At 37.5% G+C, this 18,304-nt stretch overlaps 1 protein-coding gene across 1 annotated transcript in view; it reads left to right on the top strand.

Annotated features, from left to right (window-relative positions):
* Positions 1-5,941: 5,941 nt before the first annotated feature.
* The window catches only part of LOC140243723 (integrin beta-1-like), an 85,936-nt gene continuing 73,573 nt past the window's right edge, over positions 5,942-18,304 (top strand). The window contains exon 1 of the mRNA XM_072323388.1: positions 5,942-6,050. The gene's annotated coding sequence lies outside the window, so the exon portion shown is untranslated. The remainder of the gene's footprint in view (positions 6,051-18,304) is intronic.

Here is an 18,304-nt window from a genome sequence, read left to right as displayed (position 1 = left end):
TGAATACCAGTCGTTTGAAAGGATGACATTTCATTTTACAGCATATGGTTAGTGCATCAATACTGCAGCCGCCATATTGGCTCTATGGTATAAAAGGTGATCATTCAGCAGAAAACTGTCTTCTCCTTTGCAAACCATAATATTAAGGGATACAAAGAAGTTGTTGAGTTCGCAAACCATAATATAAAGAAATACAAAGAAGATGTTGAGTCTTTGGAAATTTGTGGAAAGTTTCGGCTGTTTCCCCAGTACAAACTGTTACAATCAAATATATAAGAAATGTCGAGTCTGGTGAAACTTATGGAAAGTTTTGGGAAGGGTGCTAGTCCCATAGAGGAGGGAGAAGCACCACACATACATGGGATTTTCCATCATGACCAGCCAGGTGGTAGTGGACAGTCGCTAAGACAAAGTAGAGTGTAGTCTAGTGGTCAGCCTGATGGTCACTTTTGAACAGGCATGATCATGGCCTAAAGCCATGTAACCGACAACTGATTGGAGGATGGTTTGCATAAATTATTAAGGGGTGGAGCATGTAAATGCTATTATATTCATTATGTTGTTGCTAGGTGTTGCTAGGTGGTGCTAGACAAAATTTTCTATTGCACCATGTGCTGCACCCTCAGAATCATTATAAATAGAATGATTTTGTTCTTTGAAGTTAGTTGATTTCGAGCATTCATGTATTCATCGGTCACTCACTGAGTGGGAGATACCCACTCTCTTATACCGCACCGGGAGACTTGTGAACTTCATCTACAAGACAATAAACGACCATCTTTGTACATACTGTACATCACTGTCGACTGTCTGCTTTGGAGTTCTTCAAAGTGTCATCGTGTGGTTGTTGAGCGTGAAAGGTACGCCAGTGTGCTGAGAATGCGGCATTGCTGAAAACCATCCAGTTACAATATATTATTCAAAGGTGCAGGTGGAGGAGACCTGTCAGCGAAATGTGTATCTTGCATATTATAATATTTCAAACTGAACGAACAATAATATTGAAACATACAGAGAAATTGTTCTTGAAGCTTGAGAAATCTTAGAAGCCAGGAAAGGAGGACAACACAAAAGGGATATGATACATTAAGAGACAGAGAAAGAGAAACAGAGGGGAGGAGATCATAACCTAGAATGAGGAGAAGTTGAGAGAATTACAGACAGGGAGGGATGACAGTAATTATATTATCATGTATAAACGATTAAAAGATAAAACACCTGGAAACAAACTCACCTGAAGCGACATTTCGCCAATGTTCGATTGGCTTCATAGGGCAAATGAAGATTTCGATAGACAATGATCGTTGTTGGTCAATTCGTTTGTAGCTCCATGGGTAGAAGCAGGGAGCCCTTTGCGTAAGTCGGGACAGCGCGCGAAACGGGGAATTTCAACCTTTCTTGCCGAGAGCGGTAGTCCTGCACTCATTTCCAAATTCCAGATAACGATGTATTAGAATACCCCATTCAAACCACTCGAATTCTTTGTCCAAAATCATCACGTTCTTGGCATCAAACGATTGTATTCGAGTTAATAATGAATGTACTCAGCCAAAATATCAAGAACCTCGTGCCGCATGAACCGGAGCATAAACAGGAGAAGGAAGAATACTTGCTCTTACCTAATTTTTATGGCAGGTCATGGTGCTCCTTACACGGTGGCTGATTCCTCCAGTATGGTTAAACGATCGCACTCGTGCTCACCAAAGTTGCATAATCGCGATGTTGAAGGCCCCGCAGGGAAAAGGTGGTGGTGATGGGATGTGGAAGGCATTCGCTCTCCCTCGAGGAGCTACCCCTAGCAGTGTCAGTAAAATCGGTTATATCATGGACGAGTCCATGGTTACATAAACCGAGATTCTGTACGCAGAGTAGGGAAGCCTGGGGGAGGTTAGGAGAACCATGTAGCTACAGGCTTGTGCCGAAAGGGTGGGTTGGGTGGTGGCGCGTCGCGTTAATGGGAACACCACCCTTCGTCCAAAGCCCCCCGGTTTTGCCGAAAGGGTGCGTTGGGAGCGTTGGGTCGCGTCGCGTTGACTGGAACCCCACCCTTCGTCCAAAGCTCCCCCGGTTTTGCCGAAAGGGTGCGTTGGTACTTTTTCTCATGTAATATTAAAAGACGAGTTTTGAATTTATATTTAACCTTCAAACAACCATTTCAAAGAGGCTATCGTCCGGATCGGTTTACACTCTATTACCACTTGGTCTACAGCCAGCTGGTCTAATAGACTGTTTAATATCAGTTGGTCTAATAACCAGTTGCTCTAGTCATCATTTCGTCCAATTACTGTTTGGTCTAATTGTTATTTGGTTTAATTACTATTTGGTCTACAGTCAATTCGTCTAATAATAGCCATTTGGTCTATTTTTGGTCTAACACCAATTTATATCATCAAATACCGATTTGGTCTATTATGAGTTGGTCTAATTCCATTTCGTCTTATCATCAAATGGTCTAAAATAAAACCAAATTTGTCCAATATAAATTTGGTGTACACATCATTAATTTTGGTCCATTGCCCAGTTGGTCTAGCCTCTATCATCATTTAGTCTACACCCATTTAGTCTAATAATCATTGATCTTATTGTCATTTGGTCTAATAGCCAGCCTCCTGGTCTAATCAGGTACCATTTGGTCCAATCATCGTTTCGTCTATATGACCAACTGGGCTATTTTTTTGGGGGGGGGGGGTGGTGGGGGTGGGGACCCTTTTTCATTGATATGTACACCAAATTTATATTGGACAAATTTGGTTTTATTTTAGACCATTTGATGATTAGACGAAATGGAATTAGACCAACTCATAATAGACCAAAAATAGACCAAATGGCTATTATTAGACGAATTGACTGTAGACCAAATAGTAATTAAACCAAATAACAATTAGACCAAACAGTAATTGGATGAAATGATGACTAGAGCAACTGGTTATTAGACCAACTGATATTAAACAGTCTATTAGACCAACTGGCTGTAGACGAAGTGGTAATAGAGTGTAAACCGATCCGGACGATAGCCTCTTTGAAATGGTTGTTTGAAGGTTAAATATAAATTCAAAACTCGTCTTCTAATATTACATGAGAAAAAGTACCAACGCACCCTTTCGGCAAAACCGGGGGAGCTTTGGACGAAGGGTGGGGTTCCAGTCAACGCGACGCGACCCAACGCTCCCAACGCACCCTTTCGGCAAAACCGGGGGGGCTTTGGACGAAGGGTGGTGTTCCCATTAACGCGACGCGCCACCACCCAACCCACCCTTTCGGCACAAGCCGTAGCTACATGGGAGAACCATCTCACCTCCCTGACAGTATTATGGAGCGTCCGTGATAGAGTACAGGCACTGGTGGTACAGATAGATTCCTGCGATAGTGGTCCCCACGCTTTCTCCGACTTGCGCCCTCTTTCTCCAACCCGGAAGACCCACCAGTATCTGCCGGTAGTGCAATGGACTCACTGAGAGGACGGGCATTGTAGCACCACCCCACCCCCCCCCCCCCACCCCACCCCCTCCGATACGGAAGATAGTCTGTCTGAAAATAAGACAAAGAAATATATATTATGACAAGCACAACAGAGACAGTTTTTATCAAAATTAGAAATTATGAAATTCAAAGAGTCGCTAATTTTTGTACAACGTTTATTCTGAACAGTTGATCATGATGAATATGTAAATGAGTGAGCTGACCCTGTCATCACTATCACAATAACCATATTTCTCATTGATCATGTACCAAAGCCTCACAATGGCAAAAAATTAATTTCTTTTTCTTGAATAATAATATACAACATAGATGCTATTTGTGGTTCGTAACTTAAAACTGATAATCAGTCAAATACATCAGGATTTGAGAGTATGGGACATTAGTTGCGTTTGATTCAAAGACTAGAAAATTCATGATTTTTCTGGACATAATGATCGGCAACAGGGGATGGCAATTATTCATCAATTCACTATTTCACAGGAATTCACATATTCATATTGGCTGCTCGAGAACGGTTTCGTGAAAATTTGCGAAGCCTCACAAATTCATAACTTCCTTTATCTCTTCTGATTTTGATCAAAGACCAAGAAAATACACGTGTTAAGTATGAGTTATATGCGCTTCCCCGGGCGAGTTATGCCTCAATAAAATGGGGCAATATCAAGGTGGAGTATAACATGAAAAAAACGTTTTGGGAAGAAAAAAATTAACATTATTCATAACGCCTATACGTTTCTTAAAATACTACGACATATAATGGAGTCAATATGAAAATTAAAAAAAAATCTTTATCAAGTATCAAACCTAGAATTTGATTTAATATGATCGTTTCGTTTATTCCTTCGTTCCTTCCTTCAATTCCTTCCATTTTCATTTCCGAGAACATTAGAAAGTACAAAGTGAAGATGGCAGTATAGTTCGTACTTTGATGACGGTAACATACACTTACTAAAAAGCAAATGAATTATAAATAGACAGTTACCTGATTGACTTACCATCGCGTTTATTGCTTAGCCAAAATTAGGATATCATATTAAAATAATGTTCCACTGTGACTACTCTTGCTGTCTGGTCACAGGTGACTTTTCAATACATTTAGCACGAGTTTTGTCGATGCTCGACGTGCAAAACACCTTCGACATGATCGATCACAAGCTATCTAGTCCCTCTAATGCATGATTGTATTTTGGTGTCATGGGTTGAGAATTATAGTGGTTTAAAAGTTACCACTTGAACTGGAGAATACAAAAATCCACAATGGCTCTTTGAAGAAAGACCACACAGGGGTCTTGGTGGACCGCTGATTTGTATATATTATGTATATATAACGAAGAATCCAGAAATAAACTATAGTAATGCATTTTCTTTGCCAATAAAGAATGAGTTTATTGTAGTCGAATTTTCGGAGTTTCGGTGGAGGCCACCGAAAATTCGAGTACAATAAACTCATTCTTTATTGGCAAAGAAAATGCATTACTAATTTATTTCTGGATTCTTCGTTATATTGGAGCCAATACGTGAATTCTCAACATGTTTATATATGTTCATATATACATATGAGATTAAAACCTAAAATGGCATTAAAACGCTTTATCCTGGCGAGGAAAGTGCATGTTTTAGAAACAAGACAATATATATATATATATATATATATATATATATATATATATATATATATATATATATATATATATAAAATAACAATAATAGTAATGATATTAATAATAATAATAATAATTATTATTATTATTATTATTATTATTACTATTTTTATTATTATTTAGGTTAATGTTAATTATGTTCTCTCTTATGGAGACTACCTCTTACTGCAATGCTGATACTTCATAATGTACACTGTAATCTATACTGTGTAGGCCTACTTTATACTCTGATTAAAACCGACAGTTTTTGTTACTTTTTATATAAATAAAAATACATACATGAAAGCACGGTTGATAGGCAAAGCACTGAATCAGAAATTTAGTATTGACAAAATTACTGTTTTTAGTACTTGATAAAATAACAATCGCAAATTCATTGCATTCGAAGGAGAGAATTTGCAAACTAATTTTATCGGAGTCACTGTAAATCGACGACAGACTGCAGTGGAATGTTCACTTTAGAAAGAAAAACAGAATAACTGTTTAAAGAGCAAAGTAAAGTTTGTTTGTTTGTTCGATTGTTTGTTTGTTTGTTCTGAATGGGTCGGGCGCATGAGATTATGTTGGTTGGAAAAAAAAGTTGCAGAGTACTTTTGGATTAGCGCCACCTCTGGTAGCAAGTCCAATCAGTATCGCTGGAGTGTTCACTATCGAAGATTTCTGTATCGACCACACCGCAAAGAGGTATATCGGTCCGTGCGACAACGACCGGTAGAACCGGAAGATTGAGCTAGCGCAGGGAGCGGAAGTGCAGTCAGAAAACTTTGGGAGCCTGCTTATATTCTGCTGCCACTGTGGTTGTTGGCGAACTTTGTCTCCTGCGTCAAACGAAACGAATTTCAACGCCTCGCGAGAAAGGAACAATTTGTAATCTAGGAAGTATCACTAAATCTCCGTATCGTCTTTGCTGTAAGTACTTGTTTTTTGTCAAGTCTTGTACATAATGCTGAAAGTGAATACTAGAGTTAACAAGTGTCTGTAAACGTGTGAGACCTTTTTTTTTGGTTGGTTTGTACTGCTCGCTGGTTCTAGGGGTAGGGCTACTCTCCATTTGAGGGGAGCCAGTCCCAGCGGCTGCGCGGGTGTAGGTTCGGTCAGTCTGCGACTTGACTAGGTGACTGCAATTATTGCTAGCTCCGCGCTGGACCCTGGTGTAACTGTTGTTACTATATTTGTAGTAAAGTACTGCGTTTGTAGGTGTTTGTATGTTTTTTGTAGACTTTATACAGTTGTTTTCCGTCTTGTGAATCCGAGGTTGTAGTATTGCGAGTGTAGTGTTGCGAATATTAAATCTGGACAGAAGTAAAAATTTAGCTGTAACGCCTAACGGTTAGTGTACACAGTACAGTGTAGGTCTACGGTTAGACAAAAATGTGTAGGGGTTTCTAAATTTAGCATCAGTTTTTTACAGACAAACTTGTTACTAGAATTAAATACTATTGTTAGAAAATCTAGTTCTACTCGTATCTTATTTATCTAAGGATGCATATTCCTATCTTTTTCTGCAAACAATCTAACGTTAACGGTTACATTTTTTTTTTTTTTTTTTTTTTGGTCAAGATTTTCATTCAAATGTAAACTCTTGTCTCTTCTACACTTAGTCTTTGCACTGAATTCTTTTAAAGTAATGCTACACTACAGTACAGGTCTACCTTCTTTTTAAAGTTCCCCACTCTTTTGCAAACTGTGCCATCATCGGTGTATTCTGGTCATGGATATATAATAATGCTTGTAACGTAATAGTTGTAACTACGTTACATGGATTTCCTGAAATGTCATACATAGACCCTTCATTCTATGCAGCTACAACGTACATTGTCGGTCATGTCATGATGTACAGAAGTCTGGAGTTTAGCTTTAGATCCCATTCATCATGTTCCATCAGGTTGTTTTGAGACCATGATTAATAGGTATTTGTATGATAGACTCAATATGAATATAATTTCTGTTCTGTGACTTAAAATGTAGACTAGGCCTAATTATAATTCTATATCCAGAGAGGATGATGCTTATTGACCATTCAAATGTAGAAAACTTCTTCCATGAAATATATACGGTATGTCCACCTCCCTGGTATGTCGGTGCAGTATATGTTTCATAAATGTGTCTCTTTTTTATTGCATTTAATGACCCCAACATTTTTAAATTCTGTGGAATTTTAAGGAATAATTGGGTATGATAAATATGGTTACTCATAGATTTTTGTTCGATTGTCCAGCATTCTCACAGTATTTTTGTTCTTTACAACCTGCACACATTCTTAAAGTGGCATCTTATTTCATGTAACATAAATTTGCTTCATTCTCTTTTTTACATTTGTATGTCATACACCACTTTGACTTTTATATCATTGACCATGAAATGACAAGGTGTGCTCATATTTGTCCTGGATATTGTTCTTTCAATTCAATTTTTCAGATTGCATGCTTATATTACAGGAGGTACATAAGTCCATAGAGAGCCCTCATGATAATCCATTGAACAAAAAAAATGGCACTTTCTAGCGCAATCCCCGACCGTCGGGGTTCATTGTTGCAGAATTCAAAATGGCGCGTTGACCACTCAGCAAATTATGCGTGCGCATGCGTGGCTGGAAGTGCAGCAATCTATTGCGTGCGTGCGCTCTTTGGTAGCAGCACGGTCAACAGCGTGACCTTTAAAAGTGCATTCAGATCACGTGAACCGCCAATTATCAGATGTACTGTTCGCACATTCTGCATAAATCTTCATTTTCAGTAAGTTGTGAAATACATATATGTACATGTACATGTCAATATCGATAGCATAGATATGTAGTGTCATTAATGAAGATTACATTTAATGAGTTTGAGGTGACAAAAAATGATGTCAAGTATCAAAACTCAAAAGCGATCGTGTGTTGTGGGCCGTGCCGGTACAGCCCTGTCGCTAGTTATACAGCGACTAGGCTGTGTGTAGTTAGTGTAATGCATGTAGTTGTATGCATCTGTCGTTGATATGTCTGTTCCTTTGAGCCCTAGTTATATGAGAATGTTCACTTTCATAGGAATATTTGTAGCTCTCAAGGGAGGATGATTATGCTTTCTTTATTATAAATCACATTTACTAGTATATCATCTGTAAGAGATACATTGTAAGTGTCAATGCAGTTGCTTTTGCGAACAAGTATAGAAAAGTAGTGTCAGACTTAGCTGACTTTTATAGGATCAATATATTTTTTTTTGCTCCTCCGTGGCACTATAGAAACAAAATAAATATCTCTCATTACAAGTCCACTCCTACTTGTGATCATGTAATGCTGTAAACTTCAAACAAGGGGAAAACTGTGCTATGGAGCACTCATTGGAGGTAATTTTTTCCGCTGTAATATAAATGTAAAACAAAATGTGCAATGTATCGATGACATAGTCTGCCCAGTGATGATAAATGTACTCACAATGTGTGAGTCCTGTTTGATCGCACAATCCTAAATTAGCTTTGAGAGGCCAGCGGGTATGTTGTTCTGCTGACGTATAGTGACTTTGTCATTGCTGACAAATTAGGGAATCTTGCCAAGGATGAAGAGGCAAAGTACTCTATTTTGAACTTTTTTTTTTTTTTTTTTGGGGGGGGGGGGAGTTGGTAGGATTTTTTTCTCTCTTTTTAAATGTGAATAAAATCTTATCAAAATACAACAGTTACTAGCTTTGGTTAGAATGTAAAGTTGTATTCGATTGCAAAGCACTGAAATAAACCCTTCAAACTGCCTTCTCTACATAAAAAAAAAAAGTAACACTGCAACCAGGGATATTGTTTGTGGCCCGAATATGAGAGCTAGTTTTAGGCCTGCTCATTCTTTCTGTTGCTTAAAAAGAAACAAAAGTATTGTGTCTATCAAATGATAGATGACATCATTCTTCTTTTCTTTGCTTAACAGTCTAGAACATTCGGAGGAGATTGAAATACAATTTTCTCTCATGTATTTAAAATATATTTTAGATTTTTCTTTTTTCAAGTATACATGCACAAGTTCTACTACAATTTATGGAAGTGATTTTTGTTATTGCTTTTTTTTAATCTAACTTGTAGAAATAAAGTAAGTTTGTGGCATGTCTAGCTCAGACTATTTAAGTCACACTTGAACTCATACCAGACTCATCAAAGGCAGGATGAAGAGCTACAGCCTCACTTGAAATCATATCAGACTTTAGGTATGCTGGCTGCTCCTCGATCAGCGAACAATCAACAGTCTGTGAGAAGTAATTTAATCGGGTATTCTCGTGGGGGCCGACCTCACCGCTGACCTCAACACTCCAGAGAAGTCTGACCTCCCTGCTCAGACTGGAGAGGAGCACTTTTCAGAGCAAGACGACCAGGAAATGCCTGACATGATGGGCTGTGGTGTGAACCTCTCAAACCTACCAGCACAAATTTAGGCTTCATACATAGGCCTCCCTGTCAGTCAGTTTATGAAGGAAATAGAATCAGATTTTAAATTCATGGCCCCCAAATTATAAGCAGTTCTTCACATGATGATCTTCATTTTTCCCCTTCCTACTTTTTTCTTACTGTTTATAAGTTTTCAAATAATATCAGTACCCTTTTCTTTCTGGGTGATTGACAAACCAAACGTTGATTACTATTGTGGAGTGCTTTCATTTTATGCAAGTTTAGCTTGTTTGCATGCAACAATAACAAACACTTACTAATTGCCAAAGCATGGTTTTGAGTGGCTGCCTCAGCAGTGTTCTTGTGTACATAGCCTGTTTGTGTTTTTCACAATATCAAGGTCCAAGTGAATTAATTTCCGACAAAGTCAGTATGTAGGCCAATAACAATGGTGATAAATGGTTTTCTGGTTGATACCACAGGCAAAAGTCAGTCATGCTGGTCAAATCAAACATACAGAACAATTTGTAAGCAAACTGTGGCAAGGATTTTCGTGGTAAATGAGAGTTTTTTCCATTTAGATTTGTATACAGCTGCAATTGACTAAGTCATGGTATGCAGCCAACCATGAAACTGCAGTAATAAGCTGTAACAGTAAAAGAAACTAAAACTAGTCATCCGTCAAAAAAAAAAAAAAAAAAGGTAAACAAACTGTTTCACAATATAACTCACACACACACAAATAAATAAGCAGGCAATTTGCAAAGTGAAAGCAAAGTCAATCCCAAAAAGATGATGTCATAATGGATTGAATTGAGACAATGAGTGAAACATTTAGGCCTATTGGTTACTGTCTTGGAAGTACATAAGGCAAATGGAAGCACTTGTTTTCCTATAGGCCCTACACATTTGCCATTAAGTACCAGCTAGATCATTCCAAGTTTGAGACAGCCTGCATTGATTTCTATCCTGCAACCATGTCACATTTTGTGCATAATGCCTCTTACAGGATTGTACATTTACTGATATTTCAGCTTTGATATTAAATGTAGAGGGATTACAAACTTAATATCAGTTGGGTTCCACCTGATATAATTTTCAGCAGTAAACAATTTCTTTGGTTGCTGTTGTAAAGCAAATTGCCACCCCCCCCCCCCACAAAAAAAAAAAAAAAAAAAATGCAGTAAATCATCTTACTGACCCAAAGGGGAAAAAATTATAATTTATCAAAAATGCCTCAGTTTGTAAGAGTTATGATATTATAATATTGCTTGCATAGAGTTCACTGGCATTGTACCAAAAACAAAACAAACAAACAAGAAACAAACAAATCAAAATAGTGTATGAAGTGTGTTTGTGTGTCTGACTTTGTGTAAAGGATTCAGGTCTGTTTGCCTTTTAAGATGTGTATTCTATGATGTCTTTGTTATGTCCTCGGGAGCTATGATACAGTAACCAAAGAATGTGTTTTTCAATGTAAGGTGAATGAGTGACACATTATAGCACTCTGTGTGGGAAGTATATGTGACGTCTGTGTCACACACAAAGGAGACTGATCTTTGAAGATGCTATGATTGATGATGACTCATTGAATGGTGTCTTTAATGGGTCCTATCAAACTTTCTTTAATAGCGATCATCAAATATCTGAATGTTAGATAATTTGTAGCTGTTGTGTCACAGTGTTGACAGAACATTAATTTAGCACAGTATGGGTATTTTCTCTGTAAGAGGCACTCCGTCATAGCCAGTACTGGAGATGTTTCTGTAGTTTGATCTGATATCATGGAAAGGAAGGGGATATGTGAATTAACTGCTGAAGTATGCACCCGCAGACCCCTGCATGTACCCCATTGATAGGGGAAGAGAAAGTCCTGAATTTGCCATGATTGGCCAACCCTTGCTTCCGTGCATGTTATGTTTGTGACCATACATAGCGATCCTGGCATGTATTTGTACGTAAGATTAGCCTGGTGCAACACACCAAAAGAATCCCACTCCTTTCTATTGTGTTTTCATTAACTGGTGTTACACTCCATTGTGTGCACATGGGTTTGTTTATGAATGGTGTGAGTGCCCTTTTGAGTGAGGGTGTGAGCATAGAGTGAGGAGTGACAGATACTATTAGGGAGAGAGAGGGGGGAAAGGGTAGAATAAGTGGGAGAGAGAGTACCTTAGTATGTGTCCCAATATTTGGGATCTGTAATGGAAAGATAGTACTCCATAGCATTGTATTTTTTGAAATCTGTTATAGCCTGTAGTTTGATGTGTCAGTAATCACACTGACAGAATATTTGTGGGAAAGGAAGGTGGGTATTATGGATGCTTTTTGGGTGCAGGATATATACAAAAATATAAATTTGATTTTACTCTTGTGTTTTTTTTTTAAGAGTGTATTCCAGCTGTTATAGACGTACATTGTGCAAGCTATGAGAGCAAAAAGTGATGCTGAAAACACTGCATGATATAACAAAATCATGACCATTAACTGTATTTTTCACAGCTGAGAGATATAGGTTAACCAACATATAGGCCTATCATTCATTCTGTCTGTTCAGTTAGGGGAAAGAAATTCAAATCTATATCTTTAGACTGTTCAAATGTGAGCTAATCAAAACCAACTACACTGTGTGGATGATAGATTTGAAATCATGCCCATGCTTGGCCATAACTTGATCATATCAAGTCTTTGTTTAGGTTGGGACAGCACATAAGAAACTGGCAAAGCAGCCACGTGAATTGACCAAAATAGCAAGTGCTGCTGTAGGCTATGATGAACTCTCTCATGTGTTGAAGAACACCCCCCCCCCATATCCCACCGACATAAGCCCATTCTCACAGTGAAATGTGATGCCATTGAAAATTGTGTATGAGCTTTCCATTTACACTACAACAATATATCTGTAAGTATTGGCACTAGAGAAAGATCTTACAACTGTAGGTTTTTGTCACTGTAGGCCTACTTCGCGCGCACACAATTGACCTGGCAGTCTGCTCCACACAACTACAACTGGCTGTGACCACAACAATAACCTTAGCAGCTAGCAGCACATTTCATTGCTGCTGCAGGGGCTACATGGTACATCCAACCATCAGAAATGAAATGGAAGTCTTGTGACAGATTCCCCCCCCCCCCTCCTGTGTTGAGCATTTTTATTGCAAATACTGTAACAGCAAACTTGGTACAAAGTTTAATAGAAAAGTCACTCTTTGGTTTGCAGATATATAGGCCGTATTTAAACATTATGTTTTTTTCCCATTGGTTATAATGTCCTTTAGCAAAGTTGTCTGGCAACTTTCACCAAAATGTTACAATTTGTTATTGTCGGTGTGATCAGCCTTCTTGATAAACATGGCTCTAGAACACATTTTCTTTGGGTAGTAATACACACATTTACACGCAGTTTGTACATTTTACCACTTTTGTTATACTACTGCAGTTCGAATATGTCTCTACTAGTGGACCATTCCACTTCTGCTTATTCTACTACAACTATTACTACTGCTATTACTACTGTATACAACCATTGCTATTATTTTTATTATCACTGCTGCTATTTGTACTAGTATTGCTGCTGCTTCTGCTGCTATTCCTGCTTCTTCATATAATACTCATGCTCTTGCCAACAAAAACAAAAGAAATATAGAGGATCATTGTGAAAATTTGAAAAGAATCCAAAGGAGATAATAATGCTGGTAATTGTGTAAAAGTTCTATTGTCAGCAGGCATCAGAGTATTAAATCCTTATGTACCCAAGAATGTTCTTGGCAACGGTCAAAATTTTCCATGTTTGTCATTAAGATCTCCTTTACAATATTTACAATGTATAACTTACATACATACTGACATTGCCCAGAGAAGTACTTTATCAGAATGACTGTACTCACCTTGAGATACATAATTATTTTCCAGCAAGCCTGTGTCCAGTGAAAGCTTATTCAAAATCAAATTGTATACTAGTACTGACATATAGTAAATTTTTCATAAGATTTTGGAACCCAGTGACATATGGAAGTTACTGGTAAACATTTAATCATAAAACGATGAAAACAATGAAAAAAAGAACACTCAAATATAGACCTAATGGTACATATGTAATTACATGAATCTACAGGAATACCTTCACTTACCAGAATAGCTTGTCATGCAAGAAGTATAATTCTGTTTGCGTCATAAGTGTTTTCTGCATACCAGGGCATTTGTATATTCTACAGTATATATTTTAAATGCCACTACATTAGGTTATCCAGATAGGATATATCCTTGGAATGAAAACATGTGTGACTGACACATTACTTCCCAGTTCACAGTCCAGGAGGTGTTTCTTGGTATTTTTAATGACCCTTTGTAGGCCAACTTGGAGAATGAATCACTGGGGGCAAACCTTGCGACCTCAATGCCCTGAAGATACAATATTAAAGTCAAAGGTCTTGTGCACCACTGAGTGTGAAAGGAACTTTAATGCTAATTCTGCTTTCATTCTGGTTTTAGAGTGACAGACAAGAATTATCATTGAAAACCTGGTTGGCTTTTATCCGATTGAAAGCATGTTTTTGTAATGCTTTCCCTTCGTTGAACTTCAGATTTATGTACATAAAGTTTTGTTCTGCTGACTTCACTCGGTGTTGACTTTGTCTGGTTCTAAAGCTGCTCAAGCGCTGTGTCAGTCACCGTGTTTGTCCTGTCAAAATGCATGGTAGTGCCACAGACATACAATGTATTACTAGGCAGTATTACACATCACTATCCATGGCTGTGTGTAGTCAGTGAGTTATTTTCTGATGTTGCATACAACTTGCTGTTCATTTTTATATGTAGCTACGCATGTGTGTACCTTTGTTGTTGTTTTTTGTAGCAAAGTTGCTTCATTTAGCAGTATTGAATATTGTCTAAAAGATGCAGACTGTGTTCTAAGTGACTGTAATTGGTAATCAACTGAGAGAAATCAGTTCTTAGTAATTAATGCATTTATAAATCTGACGTAAACCGATTGGCTAGTTAAATTTACCCAGCGGAAGGGGTGTGAAGATGACCATATTCCATTTTACATTGTACTTTCTTGACAGAAGCAGTGCATCTTGGCACTGATCCAACTTTAATGCCATTTCTGTTGATACTGGTACTCTTTTTTTTTTCTTTTTTTTTTTCTAAACTCAGAAAGTTTCAAAGCTTGTCAATGAAGATTTAGGTGTCCAAACAAGTGAAAAGAAACAACAAAACAATATATCAAAGTGCAGCAAGCTGTAAGTATAGGTCACTTTGATAATTGTAGCAAGTAGGTCCTATTCAGTATTTTATTTCTTTGATTGAAGCAGTTCTCTCCTTTGCCTAACATGAAGTGTTAAACCAAGAGGCAGTTGTATAATAATGTTAAAGGGATGGTACAGTATTGGTGGAAATGAGAATTGGGCTTTTAACTTTTTGCAAGATACCAAGAAAACACTTATGATATAGTACAGAGCATACCATTTTAAAGGTCCAGTTTACCTTTGGGAGCAGTGATTTCAAAGTTTTCGAGATATCACATTTGATGCATATGTGTAGGTCTGTTGAATCACAAAACATCCTAATACCATATAAAATTTTTGCAATAAAGCCTAAAATATAAGGAGAAATCAGTGTTTTTCTCAATAAACCGTAACTGTACACGGTTTAATCTGTAAACATTTTTATTATAACTATTATTCACATTTTGTGTATTTAACAACACTTGACATCAATTATACGGATTCAAATTTTTACAGTGGTTGTTTCTACCCCCAAATCACATTTTAGAACTATTTTGAAGCATTAATGCTGGGTTTTTGTTTCATCTGCAAATGGTAAATTACGTATGCCTTTAAGAGGAATTCAAAGTTTATTTGATGAAAATCTGGTTTGGAATGACTGAAACATCCCAAAACAAAGTAAAACAAAGCGATCGTAACAAAGTGTGGGTCCCACACTTTATTAGAATCGCTCTTTTTTGGATATCTCAGCCATTTCAAAACTAATTTTCATCAAATAAACGTTGAATTCCTCATAGAATTACATGCTCTTTCAAGTTTCATAAGAGGTTTCTCATTATCTCACAAAAAAAAAATAAAAAAATTTAGAAACCTGAAATTACGTAGGTCTCAACCAAAACTACACGATCCCTTTAAACCATTTTTTTTTTTTGTATAAGGAGACAAGAATATCTTTCATAAAACAATATGAGAAAGTTTTAAATATTGATCATTTTGTTCCCCTTGATCAAACTTACGCAGAAGAAGAATGTTTGTGAGTAGTTTTCTGTAGAAAGTTGTCTAACATGTATCAGATGCATATGTAGGCCTACATCCTGTGATGAGTTTATGTGAATGAATGTACCAAATGTGGAACATCCCCCCAGACACAGAGCCAGGATTGAGTAAGCAATAGTTGCTTATGGTACGTAACTAACTCAGAATGTCGGGATCGGCACAGGGCCCACGTGTGTGTTGCACCATTGTACCTATTTGTAGGCGGGTGCCCCATCCAGCCCCCCTTTCATTGGAGATATCGTGTGACACAAACAGATTCATCGTTCAGGGAAACTGAAATTAGACGGGAATGAATCATGCCGATCGGATTTAAACTATCCAGACAATTGCATTATCCTTGTTGCTCATGGGGATGTGGTTGCGTCAAGTACTACAGGAGCAAGCCTGTTGTGTCATTCTAAGTACAGTTCCACACCATGGTCAAGATGACTTTTATGAATGGATTAGAGTCAAACATGAAACCAACAAAACTGTGGAGGTTTCATCAAAATCAGAAATAAGCTAGGAAGTTACAAAATTTTGAAGTTTCTTTACTGCTGTACATGTATTACTCCAATGGACAGAGATAACAATGTCAGTATTTCACTAGTTTCCCATTGAATTGTATGCAAATCTTCATTGAATTTCCTCTTTTTGACATCAAATCAGTATAGTATAAAAAATAAGATGTACATTGTTATGTACCTTTTACAGCAAATTACTGTTTTCATGTAATAACTCAGCAACAATGACTTCCAGGGGAAAGAGAAAGCAGGGTAAACCAAATCATTGACCGAGAAGTTGACTAAAATAATGGTTTGGTGTACGGGATGTGATGATATTGCCTTTTCAAATTTGCTTGTATTTGGTGAAAACGTATCAAACTTTGAATTTCCAGAACCCTTTTTAATATAGTTAAAAAAATGATTTTTATGAAACTGCTATCAGTTTATTTATCAGATTTTGTTTTATTCGTAAGAGTCAACTCTCATAACATGGCATGGAATTTCCTCTCTTAAACCAAGGACATTGAATCATTTTCTGGTAAAACTTGAGTGGGTTACATTGTATACACATGGGAGAAATAAATCTACCATCCAGTGTGCTGACTCATTTTTGTAGACACGTATGTGCTTTAAAGAGTGCATGACAAGAATGTGCTTTATGTTTGAATGATATAGGCCTACTACTCTGCCCGTGATAATTTAGGTGAAGTACAATGTATCACTCTCCTGAGTTTATGGGCATGATCTGAATTCATTTAAATCATGTATGAATAGATGGTTGGAATAAAAATCAAACAAAACCAAACAAATGAAAGTCACATAGAAAATTGTTATAATGTGCAAAAAAAGAAGAAGAAGAAGTTGTAGTTAAGGTCTTAGTTTAACACAGAGCTTCAAAGGAACTCTTCATCTCATACAATGATTGACACCCTATGTCTTATGACAATTCAGAGTCGGGTCTACTGTGTTATGTATCTTGCAATGAAGAACTTTGTCAACCATATCGTCGCCGGTCACACGAACCGACGAATCACTCGATTTTGGGTCAAATTTTTGATTTTGAGATTTTCAATCATTTCGATAGTAGACATTCCATACTACATATTCTGAAATTCTCAGTGTGTAATTCGGTGTAATTTTTATGTAGTTATCACTTTTGTAGAAGTATGTAATTCCATTTGTGAAAATTATTTGTTTTCCCCATAGATGCGTGTGTTAAACAATCAGGCGATTCGACGGTTCGGTGACCGCGCGTACTAGTACGCGCGGTCACCGAACTGACGAATCAGTGCGCATTGACTTGCGTGTAGTTTTTTGAGATTCAACAGTTCATTGACCGCGCGCACAGTGCGCGTACTATGTAATACATGCGTTGACAATAACAACGCTCAATGTACATGTACATATGGACACACGTGGAAAATGACAACGTTCTTTGCAGACCGAAAATACATGCATGCAGCTCTTTGACGATTTCCCGCTTATTTGTTAACAATACAATTCGATAAAAGCTTCACAAGTTAGAGCAAGAATTGAAGTCTGATGTACTGTAAAAGTGGATATTTTCGCGCGACTAATTTTTCGCGCTAGGCCGGGTCAGAAGAGTTTCGCGTGTTTTTAATTCCGCGGAATCAAGACATCACGCACAGGAACGTATGGCAAGCAAAAATATTCGCGTGTTTTTATTTTCGCGCTAGTTTCTGGTTGCGCGAAATGCGCGAAAATTTCAACACCGCGAAAATTTCCACTTTTACAGTACTACAAAAATAATTGGAAATTATAGACATGAAAGTGTAGCAACCATTAGTCAAAAATGGGTCAACTTCAAACGCGATTTTCTCGAATTGTCATTCTTACGCAAACCTGAGGGATTCATCGGTTCGTGTGACCGGCGATGATATGATTGTTGCAGTGACATAACTTCCAAGTAAACTGAAGTCAGTCTGAAATGTTGAGATGAAAAAAATATCAGAAAAGCACTATAATTCCTTGTCAGTTGTGGCACAGTTTTGATGCTCTAATGTACAAAAATGTATGTGTTATCATT

This window comes from Diadema setosum, chromosome 20, assembly GCF_964275005.1.
Source record: "Diadema setosum chromosome 20, eeDiaSeto1, whole genome shotgun sequence".
Lineage (NCBI taxonomy): Eukaryota > Metazoa > Echinodermata > Echinoidea > Diadematoida > Diadematidae > Diadema > Diadema setosum.
The sequence above is the reverse complement of the archived record's forward strand: the minus strand, read 5'-3'. Positions and strand labels throughout refer to the sequence as shown.